The sequence below is a fragment of the Lepidothrix coronata genome, unplaced genomic scaffold, assembly GCF_001604755.1.
Source record: "Lepidothrix coronata isolate B3197 unplaced genomic scaffold, Lepidothrix_coronata-1.0 Scaffold7, whole genome shotgun sequence".
NCBI classification, from domain to species: Eukaryota; Metazoa; Chordata; class Aves; order Passeriformes; family Pipridae; genus Lepidothrix; species Lepidothrix coronata.
The window spans coordinates 2,633,892-2,646,500 of record NW_016690187.1 but is presented as its reverse complement, the minus strand read 5'-3'; the positions used below and the strand labels follow the sequence as shown (position 1 = coordinate 2,646,500).

Below are 12,609 nucleotides of genomic sequence, written 5' to 3'. Positions count from 1 at the left end.
AGCCTCATTTCCGTTTTTTTGAGCCAGAAGGACTAGATAAGAATAACTGATCTAAATTCAGAACCAAACCTCTCTCAACACGGAAAGATGCTTGTGTTCGATTTTTAGGCTCATTGCTACATGTCAGACAAAACAATAATTCTCAAGCACCGGTTTCTTCTCAGGCATTTGCCTGGGCATAAGGACCTTTTGCTTTAAGAATAACCCTGAGAACATTTGAAGGGTACTTAATTTAATTCATCTTAATCATAACACTTTCTTACATAGTAAATTTTCCAGAGTTGTGACCTTACCTCCTTGCATGGTTATACAGCACCTGACAGAGTACAAGCCTTATCTTGATTAGTGTCTCATTACATTTAACAGATCCTGCTGTTCTCATAAAGGACCAAACTCCTTCCACTCCCATAACACAATTAGTGGGAGAACACTCACAGCCTAGCAGCGGCGTTCAGCTCCAGCAGTTTGTGATGGCGCCTCACAAAATTCATCAACCTGTTCTGACCTGGAAATCATTCTGCACTTGCACGGTTTGACTGCATTCACAGAAACAACTGTGGCAAGGGCACAGTGTCCTGCTCACGGCAGCTTGAGGACTCTAGCCAGTGGCATTCAACAGGTTACCATTCAGGGTTTCTTTCATGGCCAGTGCAAACTATTTTCCTAGTTAACCTGACATTCTGCATGCAGCACTCTTTTCCACTTTCTGTGTAGAAAGTTTTTAGTTTACCTTCCTGAATCATCACGTTTTGGAAAATACTTTATGATTACGTTAGGAGCTCAAAGAAACAGAAGAAAGATGTTTTATGCATACACTGGTAATTCAAATTTAAAAGTTAAGAGAAAAGAATTGCCACAGAGGATCATTAGTTGCCTTGAAGCACATTTTCAAGCTGAAATCAACCAAATCAATCCAGTGGAATGTGACCTGGAATGAAACAGATGGATTTTCTGTGGTGCCTCTTAGCTCTCCTAAAGAAAACAAATTTGGTAGTACCAGTGATTCACAGCTCAGAATGATGAGGTTGAGGGTGGGGAAGAAGCTTACACTATTAATTTACAGCTCAACAAAGCAGGCATTGCATTCTGATAGAGAATAAAATACTGCCAGCTGCCACTGTTTATCAAGGAATTCCATACCTAATGATTAATATTTTATGCACAGTAAAAAAGACAATGGAGATTAGAAAAAACCTAAACAAAACCAAACACAAAAGCAACAACAAAACCCCCTATCACCTTGTCTGTCTTTTACCTAGGCGCAGATAGAAAACACCCCAACAAACCAGAACACTCAAATGGGTGGATTTGTGCAGAAAGACGAGCCGGGGTCTACCTTGAGGAGTGCCGGCGCTCGCAGCAGCGTTCCCACAGCCCGTACGAGAGCCCAGGACGGCTTTTCAGGAACGACCGCGCCGCTGGCTCAGCGCGTCTGGCCGCGAAGGCGGCCGGGCACGGGCGGCTGCGCTCGGCGACACCCGCCTCCCCGGGCGCGCAGTTAATCATTTATGGCCAAGGGTGCTACGGAACAGCCTTGGACAGCCCAGCCCCGCTCGGGCTCCGGCGGAGCGGCGGCCGAAGGCGAGCGGCTCTCGGGCGCTGGCGGAGCCGCTCCGGGCGCACGCCGGGCGGGGTCCAGGAGCCGGGGCCGGCCCGGCTGCGGTCCCCGCGCCGCCAGGAGGGGCCCGCCCGCCTCCGCGGCTCGGCGCCGGGACCCGAGGCGATGGAGCGGCGGGTGGGGCGCCGCGGTACCACGGCAGCCGCACCCCTCCCTCCCTGCCCGGCACCCCTCGGCACGGAGCTCCCGGCGGGCTCGCCGCCGCCCCGCGCAGGTGCCGCGGAGGGGAGGGCAGGCGAGGGCAGCGCTTACCTGGTGCGGCCGCGGCGGAGGCCGAGCGGGGGCTGAGGGGCGACTGCGGACCCGCGGCCGTGGCACCGCCGCCCTCCCGCGGACACGCCCCGCGCCCCGCCCCGCCCCGCGCGCCAGCCCCGCCCCCGGCCCGCCCCGGGCAGCGCGCGGGGCCGGGGGCGCGGGGGGCGGGAGCGCCGGGACCCGCCGGGAGCGGCCGCTGGGAGCGCGGCCCCGGCAGCGCCGCGCGGGTCTCGGGCTTCCCGCCGTCCGTCCTGCCCGTCTGGTCTGTGGGACGGAGCGGCCCCCGCGTCCCGGGCGTTGGCTCCGGCCGCGGGCACATAATTTACGTGTGCCCGGCGTGCCACGCACAAATAAAGACCCGCGACGCGCAGTGACACCGCTGAGCCTCGTGTAAAGAACTGCTCACGAACCTCTCGCTAAGCAAAAGGAAACGGGCGACATCAGTGATTGCCAGAGGATGAATTTCAGCCTCGAGAAGAGATGACCGAGAGGGGACCTCATTTGCGCGTATATCTAAAGGGAGGGTGCCAAGAGGATGGATCCATTCTCTTAGTGGTGCCGAGCAATAGGATAAGAGGCAACAGGCAGAAACTGATTCACGGGAAGTGTCACCTGAACATGAGGAAGAACTTTACTGTGCAACGGCCACACACTGGAACAGGTTGCCCAGAGAGGTTGTCAAGTTGCCATCACAGGAGATATTCCGGAACCATCTGGATGCAATCCTGTGTGTGCCATGTGCTCTGGGATGGCCCTGCTGAAGCAGAGAGGTTGGACCAGATGATCCACTGTGGTCCCTTCCAACCTGACCCATTCTGTAATCTTTGTGAATACTCGTGGCAAACAACGAGACTATAAAAACTTAAGTTTTTCAGCAATCAGTGTTCTACAATACTATCTAAAAACTCCAAATAAAATACACAGTCGGTTGCTAAGACAAAGCTAAAGGAGCAATAAATAACTATCCACTTAAATTTAAACACTAGAATGCAGAGGTACAACCACACGCTGGGAACAACAACCAACAAAAAAAAGCAAATTTTCCATAAACAACTATAATCTGGATTTACTATCAGTTATTGGTGCCTTACACTGTCATCACACTTCCCTTAACCCAGACACATACCAGTTCTCATTTTTGTTAGCAATGTGTGGCACAAGTACTAGAAAATCAGTGTTCCCTCTCAAAATGGTTGCAGACCTCTTTTCCAGCTAGCACAAAGGAGACTTTCTTGGTCATAGCACACCTCTACATAAATCCCTGCTCTCAGCCAGGAAACTAACTTCTTTCACCTTCAAACACAGTTTGGAAGCAGCATTTGGGCCTTATAATTTTCAACCAAGGATTCGCAAACTGCAGCATTGAAAATCACTCAATGTGCAATTTATAATAAAAATGTATCCGACCCACCTGCAGGGCTGGCAGTGTTTCCTCATGGCAGGAAGGTGGGCTGGCAGAGAACCACCTCAGCATGACAGTGGTGCCCAAGGAAACCTCACTGGGCAGTTTCTACTCTAATGAGTCACAGTGGCTTCCTTGAATGGACTCATCCACTGGCTGCAAAAAGCTGGGCATGAATTACATATTCAACGTTGCGGTGAGGCCACAGGTTCAGAATTACCATTTCACTTGGAATTCTGTCTTCAAAACTGTTCGGATCTTCAGTACATACTGTTTCATTTTAAACAACATAACTTTAAATGTCCAGGCTTGTATTTGTGTTGTGAGAGTGCTCTTTATAATAGTGCTGACATTTATCTGCACCCTAAACAGTATGAATTTTGCCTGAGAGTTTTGGAAATGATTCTGTATTTCAAGAGAATAGTGGATTATATTCATAAAACAAGGGTGCCACTGACCTTTCAGCACAAGAGAATAGATGTGAATCATGGACCTGAGACTCATGTAAAGGAACACAGTGGAAACACATAGGATGAAAGGCTCTAAAGGCTTTACAAATTATATTTGGATGGGGGAGAGCAGGGAGAAGGAGAATGTGGGAAAAAGAAGAATGAAAAAGGATCCTGCTGTTTAGCTCATGCATAAACTGTATGTGCTCAGCCAAAGGTCACTCCTTTTATTTTCTCATTAACTTCAATGACAGTACATGGTATATGAAGAACAATCTAAAAATAAGAACAGCCAGAAATAGCTTAGGTTTTTGTGTGACAGCATAGCAGGAAGAAAAACCTGAACTGAAACTTCATTCCAGATCTTTACTTTTGGCTTTTGAAAATGTAGTGACTTTGCGTTAATTATTTAAGATGAACTGTAAATCTCTTTAGAAAAGTTAAACAAAAATTAAGTGGTCTACTTTTTATGTATTTTCCAAAATAGTTTTTATACTCTGTCTATGCTGAAATTAATTCCCAAGGTTGTTTTTTTTTTTTCATCTACCACTGTTGGGAGAAATTATGTATTTGGACAGTTTTGAGGGGGGAGTTGTCTGGGTACTAAACACAAGTGAGAAATCACTAAGTAGGAGGCTGAGTTGTAAACAAACAGAGAAAGAATAACAGCTTTGGAAAGCCTTCAGGTGCATGCAAAAGCTGGCACAAGGAATTGCCATCTGCAGCAACTGAAAGTAGAGGCTGGAATGGGAACATAGAAGGGAACACATATATTCTACAGTTAGGATCATGAATAGCTTCTTCAAACAAATCTTCAGGGAACAGGAGCCCTTCATATAGAGACTGATGCAACATCTCCCAGCTTTTTCTTCTAGGGAATAAAGGGCTGATATCTAGAAGCTGATCTTCAGACAAGGTGACACAGATTCTACAGCAGCACTAAAGGAGTTTTAGCATTACTCCACCAGATTTTTAATTTTTGCAGCAAATGTGCAAATCTGCATTGACTTGCAGTATATTTGGCTGGATGCTGAGCTTACAGCTTCAAAAAGAGGACACCAGCTGCCCAGAGTTTAGTTCTCATCTTCCATTTATGCCAAGTAGCAGTATGAACCTTATGGTCAACACACGTTGCAATCGTTCAGTTTCTCTGTAGAGGATAGTAATTGATAAAGGTAAAATGATAATCAACAACAATTAAGCATCCCAGCTAGAACACTTGGGCTATATTAGAATTGAGATGGCCTGGTCAGAGCACCAGCTTTGGATTTTGCATTAAATCCCCAGTTCATAATTTCCTACACAACCGTGGTCATATTTCTGATGTGACCCCAGACAACTCATTTAATTTCTAGGGGCCTCAATTTTCCATCTGCAAAAGAAGAAAGGAATTTCCAGATCTCAGTGTACATGACAATTGTGAGACACTCCAGGTGTAGCTGTACAATGCAGCAACTTTGGCAGTAAAGGTGCCTTTGTGATTTCCTGCTCTCCTGCAACCTCCCTGACTCCATTCTGGCGCTGTAATCTGTTATTCCATTCGGTTTATGAAACTTACCCATGGATTAGACCCATTGAAATAACCTGGGCTAAAAATACCACACCACTCTCTCCTTTCTTTAAAGATTTTTATACTGAGATCCAGTTGATACTGAAGCTCCAGCAGCTGGCAACCTGTCATGAAAAGGACCTTGAAAACTGACATGTCACACTCTAACATCAGATAATGAGCTGTAGTAATACAGAGGGATGTCACAACACAGCATTTGTAAATTCATTGTTTCTGAAGGGGAAGAACACCCCTCACACATGATATTGGTTTGTATATTGTCCCACTTGACTACTGTTGGGGCTAGGGACGGAACAGGAGCCAACTGAATGCAAAGGTAAAAAAATATATCCCTATGAAATAGTTGTATCACTTCACTTCTTCAGACACCTACTGCTCCCACAAGATTGACAGACTCCAACGCTTCAGTTGCATCTGTAGTACCACATCTTTTTGGACTGCTTCTTGGCAATCAGTTTTAAAGTACTACCTGAAGCAGGTCACTGCCATTTTTCCTGGCTTACAGATAAGAGACAGTAGCATAGAAAGAAATGGTGCAGACAACTTCCCAGCTGAAGAAATAGGACACGGGTCTTCCAAGTCCTGCCCAATGAACTAACTAAAAAGATTAATCTGCTATTCAGTGAGGTCTATTGCCTCTCCAAAGGGACTGTGTGCCATGTGCAGCAAAAGGACTGGAGACCACGGAGCATAGAGGAGAGGTGTCTGGAAGGGAACCGAGGTGTGTCTCTCTAAATACGTATTTGTGTGTTGGTTTCAATACCAGAATCAGTGATTAAAAGTTTGTTAATTGGCAACAAATTAAATCAGTTGAAATTCCCCTGGCAGAAAACTGTTTCTGGCTCACAACAAGGGAAAATTGATTCAACACAAAAATTTGGAAATAAACTGGTACAGTCACAGTGGTCTGGCAACAGATCTGAGAGTGAAGATACGGAAAACAGCAAATTACGTAGCTTATGTTGTACAGCAGTTGCTAATCTAGGGCATAAATGTAACAAGGGGCTTTTAAGCCAGGAGAAGGGCTGATAATAACATTTTATCCTGGCTTTTGTTAACAGCAGTTAAAAACTGCAACGTTAACGGAAAGAAGTTCAAAGAGAGGCACCAGAAGTGATTAACAGGGATATGTCTTCAGGAGATAGATGTTTACATGCTCGGCTTAGGAGAAAGCAGCCAAGCAAAGAAAAGACAGAAGGTCCTTTCAAGGGCCCTGTGTGGAGTCCTAAAGAGCATTATATAGAGTATCAACAAGGAAAGAAGAAAAAGAAAATTCATGAGAACTATAAAAAATTCCGACAGTCACAATGGACCAAAACCCTAGAGAGGCTGGGTTTCTACGTGTTATCAGTAGAAAGTTGTATTCCTCACTCAGAAAAATTTTAGAAATAGAAAAGCCTCTCCATTTGCAAGAAGAAAAATCAAGGAAGGCAGCTTTTTTAGCTTTCAAAGCAGGTCAAATTCAGAAAGGATAATTCACAACCCACACATAAGTCAATGGCCATTATGTTTGCTCAGACAAGACCTGAATTTGATTAAATAGTTATGAGCACGCAGACTATATAATACATAAACAAAAATCTGTTTTGCAATGAGATTATTTATATTAGAGATAATTTCAACTGCTTCTCCGAGATCTCATATTTAGTTAAAAATGCAATGTCCTCAAATGACTGTGACAGTCAAAGTGCAATATTTTAAGAAATATTTTTATTTTTACTTTTCTTGTTTGTTTTTTTTTAAGATTGGCAAAGAGGCTGGTTAAAACCTTCACAGAAACATGCAGTTGAAAAAAAGAACCTGAGCATTATCTGATTCCAGAAGCAATGCAGCTGTATCTTGTAGTGTCTAATGTTTCAGAGTGAGTGGACTTGAGCAGGGTGGTAAACACTCAAGAATGACTGAAGTTCAAAAACAAACAAAAAGAAGCCTTGAGCTCACTCTTGTAGTAAATGGGAAAGAAGTGAGGGAAAGCTTGGCAAAAATCAGCATAATAGTAGGCTTATTGTTGAATCTGAAAGCTTCATTTTCCAACAGTGTCCCTTTTCTGGGAAGCTGCACAACCACTCTGAAAGCACTTTCTATAGAGATGATAAATCTATGGTGCAGATTTATGCACATTCAGATTAAGTCAGGAAATCAGTAATGAAAAGGATAATTAAATAGAGAGACAAAAACCTAGAAGAAAAATTACCGAAAGCCCCCCAAAACAAACACAGCTAACAATGCACCATGATATATCAGGTCCTGGGATTCTGACTCTGACTTTGGCACCCATTCTTGCCTGAGCAACACACAGGGTGAACAACCTCATCCTCTTCCTCACTGTGGTTCCCAGGACTGTGGAGAAGGGCACTCTGCACAGCAGCAGATTCTGGGCTGTAGCAGAGTGTGTGAACAAGATGAGGCTTGATATCTTTGGTCCTCTCTCTGTTTCTTTTTGCACAAGCTCTTAACTCATCAATGGGTGGAAAGGCATAGGAAGAAAAAATATTCTATGCTTATATAGGGGATTGTTTGAGTCCACAGCCTTCCTGCTCCTGAGGGAGCATTCGAAAAGGAGGGGAAAGATACAGAGACAGCTCTCAGTGACATCAGCCAAACTCAAAAAAAAAAAAAAAAAGAAAAAAAAGCTGTGGTTGGCTGGAAGAGTTCCTGAAATGGTTTGCAGTCCCATGATGTTAAAGCTGGGTTAATGCTCATCTTTTTGAGGACTTCCACCATGCATTCAGGGTGCTGGTGTGCACTCAGCACTAAAGAAACAGCCAAAGAGGTGTCTCCATTAGGAGCAGTGGTAGACTCCTGCTCTGTGGTTGGACTAGACCCTGGGCTAAAGAGACTGGTCTCACTGTTTAGCTTCAGGTATCCAACTTAAGTGCCTAAGCCAGCAGCCTCCGTGCCTGGGCTGTCAGGGAAGCTATAGGTGTCCCTTTGACTCTGCAGGAGCCTTCAGCCCCATAATCACCAGAGCTGGGTGCCTGAAGTTGAACTATGAAAAACCTCAGTGCAGGGATGACCTTAACAGTTACAGTGTTACTTGAGTTACTTCACTGCAGCGCTTGCCTGTAGGTAAAATACCCTCAGTAACCCAGAGGCAACTCTTGTCATTGTCTAACTCCAGCAGCCTTACTGCTTTATGTTCTGAAAGGGTTTGGTCCACTCCAAAACCTTCAGCAACAAGAGAGCAGGGGGTAGCTCTGGTACATTGCTGTCCTCTGTCTGGACTTGATACTGCGAGCAAAAAATCTGAGGGTTCATAAGCTAAATGAGAGCTTCTGAACATTACAGTCAAGTAAGAGAGCTGTGAGAGCTGGCTCTTGTGACACAGAGGTCACTTTTTCCCTTTTGACTTTAAAAGATGTACAGCCAACTTAGAGTGTTGACAGTAAAGCAAACACACTGACTGAACAAAATGTAGCAAAAAAGCCCTTTTCTTTTGCATGACTGTAACTCTAAAGCATGCAAACTTAGTACTGTGTCATAGCCCAGTGTGCAAACTTCTCCAGCTTTGAAGATGTGGTGTACAAATGCTGCAACTCTGTGAGAATCTTTAATTTGGCACCATAACTTTTTAATTAATTTATTTATTTACTTACTAAATCTTGTCCCACTTCTCTAAAGTGGATTCAGTCCTAAATGTCTGATTAATCTCACATGGGAGCTAAGGACAGATGCAGATGAAAAAAACTGACATCTAAAAGATGTGGATCTGCTTCCAAGTTTTACAGTACAAAATGACCTATAGTAGAAACTATTTATAATCCTTTCTCCCACATCAGTAGACCAAAAAAAAAAAAAGAAATGCTACTTCAGCCCTTGCCCTCCTCTCCGTTCTGCTAACAAGAATAATTTACAACAATTGGAACTTTTTTTGACAGGGGCTGGGCGAGTTTATAGGTGACAATTTACTTTCTGCTATTAATACACCAAGCTCAGTTTGAACAAAACCCAAAAATCTTGAGGTAAAAACCACTGTATCATTTACTAATCATACAAATCAAGACAATCTCCCTTAAACACTCAATCTGATAACAAAGTATTCCCCTGTCATTTGGAGATTTATGGGAGTTTAACCGACACTTACATTTGGAGTAAGGAACAAATGTATGTAACAGGGAGCGATGCAAAGTAGGGACCACACTCAGGGCTTTGCATATGGACATTACTCTGGTCTCCTTCACATCAAAAAGTCATCTGCACAAAATAATCCTAGCCAGAAGGAAAAAGAGAAGAGCAAAAATATTCAGTGCTTTGAAGTGTGGTTTCAAGATCAACATGAAACTTATCTGAGAAGTAATGTAAATAACAAAAGTGGCACATTTAAATTATGATTTACCTACTGAACTCAGGAGTTTGGAAGTTGAGGTTGTTGTTGATACAGTGACGTCTGACAGTATTTGAAAAAAGGGTTGGCCAACAGGCAGAAACATATAATCAAGCTGGAAAAACCCAACAAATGCAAGTATTACAGCTTTAGTGTTATTACACGGCACACAGGAAATTAAAGGAAAGTACTAAAACATAGATAATAATGACAGAAGAAACTACAGGTATCAAAAAAACAAGGGGGAAAAGGGTTGATCAATCAGCACTGTGCTTTAGAAGTACAATGATCATAGCAGAAAATATGGCAGCAAAGTGATTCAGAAATTACCAAGGTAACTTAAGGTTTAATATGGAATGATACCAAGCATAGATTTTGGTTCATCTCTGAAAAGATTCAAGTGAAGCTCAACACTGTAGAATCCAAAATCTTCAAAAGCAAAAGGAAAGTGTCCCCATGGCTCTGCACCAGGAAAGCAACACCTTCCTTCAGCAAGGAGAGAGTCCCAGCTCAGAAAGTGCCTCACCCATGGCTGCACAGGAAGGCTGTGTGAGGACTGAATACAGCCCTCCACCAGGAGCCTACCTTAGAGTAGCTGTTGGAAGTTATCCTAAAATTATATGTGCTTAAAACAGCACTGGATAAAACAAGAACAAAATCCATCTAGATGCAGTTACTTGATTTAATGCACAAACACAGCCTGCTACTTCCAAAGACCAGAAAGGACAGCTCATGGACTAAGAGAAGATAGAGGTGACATTAAAAAAAAAGACAAAACTGAAAGAGAGACATATATGTATGTATATACACAGTATAAAAAAACCCAAAAAACCAGCATTGGGGTCATCCTTTGTACAAGTGCCCTACTGCATGTAATGGAAGTCAGACAATCCTTCTGTAGTCATGCTCCCCAAGTCTTCTAGAATATAATGAACATGTACCATTTGTGACCCAATTTATTATACAAGAATACAATCCCTTATTAATTAAAATCCTTAGTCTGGCTTCAAATTTTTATGAGAAAGATGATATTATTCTATGCCAGAGTACTTCTCCCTGAAGGATACATAAGGAGTTAACTCACACATAGATGCATGTTGTTACTTATCAGCACTTCACTGCCATTACCATGACAGCAAGGCAAAGACCATTTTGTTCTGCCCCATTCTTTCCTCAGCAGAACTGACAGTTGACTTCCAAATTCAGAATCTTAACAGAAACTAATGTTTGAGGCCAGATTTTGCACTGTGTCCTAAAAGCTCAATCTGATATGAAGTTTAATGAAAAGAAAAGGTGGAACAGAAGGCTGTCCTTTTGTAAGACTAACTGAACATTAAGAGACTGATTATGCTGTTTGCAGTACAACATGCATTAAAAAAAAAAAAAATCAAACAAAACTCAGAACAAATATTTTGCTGGGGTAAAATGTGCCAAAAAACCCTGATGTGCATCTTCTTTTGTTGCTCACAGACAAGCACAGGGATCAGCATGTTGCTGCTGCCTACAGGACACATATGATTGACAAGGAACATGATACAGTGAAATGACAATGGCTTCACCAGGAAAGTGTGTAAAACAGTAAGTGGAATGTACCAAAGGAGTAGTCAACAACATGTCACATGCCAGCCATCATTATAGCTTGCATCTGCATATCCAATAGGTTATCAATATTAATAGGACAACTGGTGTAGGAGAGGCTCCTGGAGCATCAGAATGGCATTTTCTGATTTACTCTGACACTTTAGACCATGTCTAAAGAATAAAAACAGAGGGAGAGAATGCCACGGCTTCTGAGCTGGCTCTTTATCTGGAGCTACGCAGGTCAAATAATTAAGCAGTCACTATCACATTAAAAAATCCTCCATCAATCCCATTCAACAAAGCTGCATTAATAAAACTACTGGTATGAGTTCTCCCATCATTCCTGGGTAGAAACAATAAAAAGGAGATAGAGAAGTCAGGAGAGCAAGGCTTAGTGAAACAGAACTCTGGCACAAACAGGCTGGAAAACAACTGGAAATGAAGGTTGAGAAGACAGAGATGATGGAGGCGGAGCAAAAGGCAATAAATCTCACTCTCCTAAACAAGAGGCTCAGTGTGTGTGTGTGTATGGACATCATAAAAGATCCTTCTGATCTTCTTCACCCAACAGTGTAGTTTGTTCATGTAGGTCTTGGAAGACAGTTACCTGAACAACCTGTTCCCTCCTGTAAAACCTGTCATGTAATCCAAGTTTACCCTGCTGAGCTGACCACAAAATAACAAAGTACTTAGCTGTTTCCCCCATTATGTCACAAATATTACGTAAGCTGTGTTTTGTCTACAGCAAAGTAAGAGTTAATTTCCCCACAGGAACAGAGGTAGACATAAAGAAATGGAGAAAGGAGATAGAGTGAAGCTGCAGGCTGCAACAGTTATGCCATTTGATTCTCAGCTTTAAATAAACCCTTTGAAGTAGAACAGGTTTTTTATGTTAAAAAAAGCAGCTTTTCAGTATGCATCATTGTTTATGGTTGAAAAAATTACTCCACTTGAACTCTAAACTGGATGTTCAGTGCGGAAAAAAATACTGGAAAATTCATGAGCAGACCCCCCACCATTCCCACAGCTCCCGTGCCACATCCAACACCTATTAGCTGCAGTAGTATTAAGTGTTACAGTAACAGCTGACATTGTTTGGCAGGCACAGTTCAAAAACTTTACCTTCATCTCTACAAACCACGAGCTGAATGGTATAGCTCCACAATTGAAAAGTCTGAATTAAATACTGAAAAAGAATTATGGACCATCTTTGAGAACGTCACTTACTGAAAAGATCTTCAAGCACCATGAAAGAAAATATCCCATGTGAACAAATAAACGCTGAAGCTGCTGAGCTGGGTTTCAAAGTACTCTCCTCTCTCCTACACCTCATTAAATTAGACTATAAATATCAAGCAGAAGTGCAAATAACTTCCTAAATGGAGACTAAGTTTGCACTTACTTGAGGAA

At 43.0% G+C, this 12,609-nt stretch overlaps 1 protein-coding gene across 5 annotated transcripts in view; it reads right to left on the bottom strand.

Moving 5' to 3' along the window:
* The window catches only part of SPATS2L (spermatogenesis associated serine rich 2 like), an 83,375-nt gene extending 81,071 nt beyond the window's left edge, over positions 1 to 2,304 (bottom strand). The window contains exon 1 of one of the 5 annotated variants that reach the window (XM_017836219.1): positions 2,284 to 2,304. The gene's annotated coding sequence lies outside the window, so the exon portion shown is untranslated. Of the gene's footprint in view, positions 1 to 1,336; positions 1,436 to 1,870; positions 1,947 to 2,283 lie in introns of those variants that run through there. The other 4 variants (XM_017836203.1, XM_017836239.1, XM_017836212.1 and 1 more) reach the window with 4 other exon arrangements.
* Between the last annotated feature and the right edge of the window lie 10,305 nt (positions 2,305 to 12,609).